Source organism: Pantherophis guttatus, chromosome 2 (genome assembly GCF_059756535.1).
Source record: "Pantherophis guttatus breed Tessera chromosome 2, ASM5975653v1, whole genome shotgun sequence".
In the NCBI taxonomy this organism is placed as follows: Eukaryota; Metazoa; Chordata; class Lepidosauria; order Squamata; family Colubridae; genus Pantherophis; species Pantherophis guttatus.
In genome coordinates, this window is record NC_142064.1 from 221598948 (window position 1) to 221605163 (window position 6216).

Here is a 6216-nt window from a genome sequence, read left to right on the forward strand (position 1 = left end):
ACACAGACTGCGTACGGTCAGAAAGGAGGGAGAACCACCGTAACATGGTGCCCCCCACCCCTAACCCCTCCAACCGATGCAGCATGATACCATGGTCGATGGTATCAAAAGCCACTGAGAGATCTAATAGGACCAGGACAGAGGAACAACCCCTGTCCCGAGCCCTCCAGAGATCATCAACCAATGCGACCAATGCCATTTCCATGCTATACCCAGGCCTGAAGCCCGACTGGAATGGATCTAGATAGTCCACTTCATCCAGGTACTGGGGAAGCTGTCGCACCACCACACTCTCCACAACCTTCGCCACAAAGCGAAGGTTGGAGAGTGGACGATAGTTTGATAAAACAGCTGGGTCCAGAGAAGGCTTCTTGAGGAGGGGCCTCACCACCGCCTCTTTCAAGGCGGCGGGAAAGAAACCCTCACTCAGAGAAGCGTTGACAATCCCCTGGAGCCAGCCTCGTGTAACCTCCCGGGAAGCCAGCAACAACCAGGAGGGGCACGGGTCCAATAAACATGTGGCCGCGTTCAACCTACCCAGAACCCTGTCCACATCCTCGGGAGTCACAAGGTCAAACTCCTCCCAGCTAACATTCTCAAGACCCACCTCCATCATCCCATCCGGATCTACCCAGTCAGAGTCCAGACCCTCCCGAATCTGAGCGATTTTGTCATGCAGATATTGCACAAAATCATCAGCCCTGCCCTGCAAGGGGTCTTCCCGCGCTCCCAGGTGGAGAAGGGAGCGGGTCACCCTAAACAGGGAGGCCGGGCGATTATCTGATGATGCAATAAGAGCGGAAAAATAATTACATTTTGCCGCTTTTATCGCCACTAGGTAGGTCTTAATATAATAGGGCCTTACCAGTGTTCGATCGGATTCAGAATGGCTGGCCTTCCAACTGCTCTCCAGGCATCTTTTCTGGCGCTTCATCTCTCTCAACTCCTCAGAGAACCAAGGAGCCAATTGAGAACAGCACCGGGTCAGAGGCCGCAAAGGCATGACGCGATCCAAAGCTCCAGCGGCCGCCCTCTCCCAGGCCGCCACTAGTTCTTCAGTTGAGTCGTGGGCCAGAGCCTCAGGGAATGGCCCAAGCTCCATCAGGAACCTATCCGGGTCCATCAGGCGCCTGGGACGGAACCATCTAACCGGTTCCGTCTCCCTGCAGTGAGGGTTAGCAGTTTGAATGTCCAGTTGGAGGAGTGAATGATCAGACCATGACAAGGGCTCGGTGACTAAGTCCCCTATTTCTAGATCATTCTGCCACTGACCAGAGACAAAAATCAGATCCAGAGTGTGTCCCCCCGTGTGTGTGGGGCCATGAACTAACTGGGTCAGGTCCAAGGCCGTCATGGAAGCCATGAACTCCCGAGCCGCCATAGACATTTCACCGACCGATGGCAGGTTGAAATCCCCCATAACCATAATCCTGGGGGTATCAACCGCCACCCCGGCTATAACGTCAGGCAGCTCGGGTAGGGCCACTGTTGCATAGCAGGGAGCCAGGTACACAATCAGCAGGCCCACTTGCACTCCCTGGCCCCACTTCACAAGGAGGGACTCACATCCGGCTATCTGAGGAACAGTGGCCTCCCTCGGACATAGACTTTCATTAATAATAACCGCCACTCCCCCACCCCTTCCCTGAGCCCTCAGCTGATGGAATGCCCGGAAACCTGGCGGGCACATTTCAACAAGGGGCACCCCCCCTTCTGAGCCCAGCCAGGTCTCCATAATACCCACCAGGTCCGCACCCCCCTCCTGGATAAGATCGTAAATGAGGGGGACTTTATTTACCACGGACCTGGCGTTGCACAACATCAGCCGGAGGCTCGGGCCCTGAGGATCTGAACAACCTGGGGAACGAGAAAAGCATTGGGGACCGGAATGCGCAATCACTCGAAGATAGCGAGTGCGCACTCCCCGAACATGATATGCCCCCTGCTTCCACCATATCTGCCCCTCCCACTCACAGTACTGATAGAACAGCCCTAAGTCGAACCCCGCCCCCCTCCCTAACATCCGACCCTGTGTCCCTAATAAGACAGCCCCTCACAGGGCCTGGTCTTGACCCAGGTGGATTACCCCCCAAACCCACCCTGGTCCCCCCGAACCCCTTAAAATTTTAATTAAAAACCCACTTAAAAAAACCCTCAGTCTCTTCTTTGCCGCATGCCATCTCTCGGGGTTCCAAAACCCGTCATCAAGATAGGCCCTCGATAACGAGGAGGGCCAAACCTGCGAGAGGGGGAATATTGCAGAGCACAGAGTTCATTCGCCAAATACATCTGACATCAGGGGGAGGTAATGACCCATGGCCAATAACCAGGGGGTCAATTTCAATGTTGTAACAGTCCAAAGGAGCGTGATGCCGGACTTCGATGGAACTCATGGGACCTCATCGCCCTCTCACAGAATGGCGGGAGTAAAACGCTGTTTCGATCCGGTAAGTGGTGGCCCAGCCCCCCTTTCACAGTTGCTGGCCAACCTGGATCGTCCCAAAAAGCCAGAATTGAAACAGCAGCTGTAAACCCACTCCACCAAGACTTGCAACCCAGATGTAACTCTCCGTTCAATAGAGGGAGAAAGTGGAGACAAGTCAGTCCGCAGAGTCCGGAACAAGGTTCAGTCTGCAGAGACCATCAACAGGCCTATATCCAGGGAGGTCAAGATGGAACCTGACTGGGAGATATTGTCCAGCAAGCAGGAGCAGTATGGGACAGCCTATAGGCTTAGTCCCTAATGGAGCCTTAAGCAGGCTTCAGGGAGGTGGGAGGTAAGAAGAAGGAGAGCAGAGGCAGCAAGTGCCATGGGGAAAAAACCCCTCAGTCATGGTCCGGCTCTCCCCAACCCCTCCCAGGTCTTTCTAATGGCCATACTGCTCACCTCGCCCAACCTCCATAAATCCTCATGGCGGTCTCTAGGACGACCGAGGGGCCAAGCAACACCCCCCAATCACCCAGGAGGTCCAGTATAACATGCGAGCAGCTGCCACCCAATATCTCCAGCGCTCCCACACACAGACTCTGGCGACTCCTTCCTTGTCCCGGCAGCCACCATTTCCAATGCCACCAGCTTCGCTGCTGCCGCTGCCAGCCTCCTCACCCTCACCTCGCCCACCCTCCACCCTATAATACATGTCCAGGGCAGTTTGGGTCGGCGAGGATCCCGACGAGGGTGCTGTCACCGCCATGCCGCCACCGTCGTCATCCTGGCATAGCCGCCTCCACCGCAGAAAACCAGTCGCCGCCCTTCCTCCTCTCGGGCCTCTCTCACCATCCCATGACGGTTTTTAAAGTATCATTGCAAGCCTTCTAGATTTGTTCAAGTAGATAACAATCAAATAATTGAAATCAATTAAATAGTGCCTCCTCTGAGTCTAAGAGGATCCAGACCTTTCTTTTTCATTGGGAGAGAAACCAATCTCAGAGGAGATAAACAAAATCAATTTTAAAAATAACCCTCTTTAAAACATTATTAACAGTTAGACATGCAGTGTGAAAGAAGATAATTACAGAGCTTCCCAGACAGTAGTAATTCAGCAATTTCCAAATTAGTAAAAATAAATAAAGAAAATGCTGTCTTCCAAGCAGATTGTTAAGACGGCAATGGTTTGGTATAAATGGTCTTGTACAGAGGGCCCAAAAGTAAGTAAAAACAAGATTTACCACAATACAGAAAACAAAAATACCAAACCTAATGCAAATTCCTGGCTACACATTTTACCCATTTCTGTAGTCCTGAAACAAACAACCCTCTCCTTCAAATTCCTGGCTTGTCCAGCTACTTGGAGATTCCAAATGGAGGCTGCTGGGGATAATGGGACCTGTAATCTTTATTTAGCTTCTCTCCACAGTCTTCTCCCTTTCTTTTAAAATAACAGCATACCTAAAGAGAGCGCGTAATTTGATTCTGAACACGGCAAAGAGATGTATCTCACTCCTGAGGATGGGCTTTGTCTTATGAGGGTAATACTTAAAATGATCTGATGCTGTCACAAAGTACATGATCATGTGGCTCATACCAGATGGTTATGCTGCCTACAATGATGCCCCTACTGCTTTGGCAGTACCCTCCCTCTGCTGCTGTAACTTTGTTTTCACTGCTGTGACCAGCTGTTGCCTTTTGCCTCACTTTTATTCAATCAATACCTTTGCCCATGTTAATGCTAAATCATACTTTGCCTGTAATGTGAACCCAGTCGGTGGTTGAATTTATGCTTTGCAATAAGCCATGATGTGAAATGTATCAGTTCACACATTTTAAGCCAAAATCAAATGTATTGTGGTTAAGCAGAGCATGACTCAGCCCAATGGGAAAACACATTTGAAGTGTGAACAAAATTAAATTTCCATTCTTTGGAAATGCTTCAGCAATAACAACCAACCATGCTTCCTAACATCATGAATTTCCTGCCAATACTTTCTTGCTTTAAATTGAAAACATCTAGCTGAAATGAATATGCAAGTTGCCATTGTGCTGAAGCCAGAGCTGTCATTAAGTTGCTTGTACTACAGTCAAAAAAAAAAAAAGGCAATGAGGATTACCATAAGAGCTCTGCTAGATTTTCCTGAACCTGACTGTTGCTAAATTTGGGGTAGTGGTCGTGATGGAAAGCAGATGTAATGCTATCAACACAAAAGACAAGCAGATTTTATCCTTCACTTCTTTGCCCAGGGAATCCAAAGGCTTCCATCAGTGGCCATTTTTGATTTGGCAGGTTACAGAGCCCAGTTGATACTTTTGTTTGACAAATGTTAATATGAGACTATTTTTGAAAATTTCTTCAGTCCTAGGAAAGAGGCAATAGCAAACCGCTTCTGCAGAATCTTGAAAAGAAAGCTGCAGGGGCTAGTCCAGGCAGTCACCAGGAATCAACACTGACTCAAAGGCAAGTGCACACACACACACACATAAATGAACACAACATCCAGTATATACAAGATCCTTGTGCTAGGACTAATTATCAATAATGGGCGAAGGACTCTAATCAAGTTGACGTGTCCATCATACGACATGCTCAGCGAGACACCTTAATAAGAGAACATGTAGCCCAGTTCCCCTCACAGCTCTTTTAAGTTTCCAATTTATTAGCTACCTCATTTAGGTCTAGCAATTGTGGTTAGATAATTTAAAATTACAGTGGACTAAAGCACTGTAATTAACATCTGCTGCTTGCAATTACTGCAAGTTCAAATCTCACCAGGCTCAAGGTTGACTCAGCCTTCCATCCTTTCAAAGATAGGTAAAATGAGGACCCAGATTGTGGGGGCAATAAGCTGACTTTGTATAAATATACAAAAGTATGAAGGCTATTGCTTAACGCATTGTAAGCCGCCCTGAGTCTCCGGAGAAGGGTGGCATATAAATTAAAGCAAAAAAAAAAAAATGTAACACAAACACAACCAATTTGGGCATTTACAGAGCAAGGGAAGAAGTGATGAAACATGTAAAATTACGCAAAATCCAGGACAAATGTACTTGCATGAGATGGTAGGATGCAAGAACATAAGGGCAAACATTTTTATCATGTCACACATGTCATTTTTGCATCACAACTTGTTGCCTGCGTACTTTACTGAGAGCCAGTGATGAAGTCTTAAAACAGCTTTCATTCTGGAATCTACTAACCTGATTATTGTAGGCACTAAAAGCCTACTATTATCAGGCTTTTCCTTCCAGAGAGGATTAGAAATCCCTTAAAAACTCAAGAGGAAAATCAAATAATGAGAATACTGTATGTGATATTTTCTGAGGCAAAGTTTGGAAGCCATAACCAAAAACAGTTCCACCAACCACTGTATTGAGATTTAAGGACAAGATTTGTATATAGAATCCATTTTTAAATATTCTTAGCTTTTGCTTCCCATCGCATCTTTTGCAATTTGGTCCCATTTTGGCAAGGGTCTCCAACCATCATATTCATAGTTGATTTACTACTCTTTTTTTCTGTCACAAAAAACTTGTCATCACTCTCACATTTTCAATTTGAATTTAAAGGCTCTGAGGCATACTTTTTAAAAGTTTAAATGACACGATGACAATATTAATAATCTTAATGTGTCATGCGCTGGCAACGCCCGGTTTAACAAAGGGGGGAAAAGTAGCGATACGTCACGTGATGCTGCCATGACGACATGAGCTTGACACCCCCGAACTAGGGGGATAGAGATAAAAATACTGGCATAGAAGTTTATTGAGGTTGTTTTGAGTGT

At 47.4% G+C, this 6216-nt stretch overlaps 1 pseudogene; it reads right to left on the minus strand.

The window, feature by feature from the left end:
- Window positions 1-254: 254 nt before the first annotated feature.
- LOC148115530 (uncharacterized) lies at window positions 255-1822 on the minus strand (annotated as a pseudogene).
- Window positions 1823-6216: the final 4394 nt, after the last annotated feature.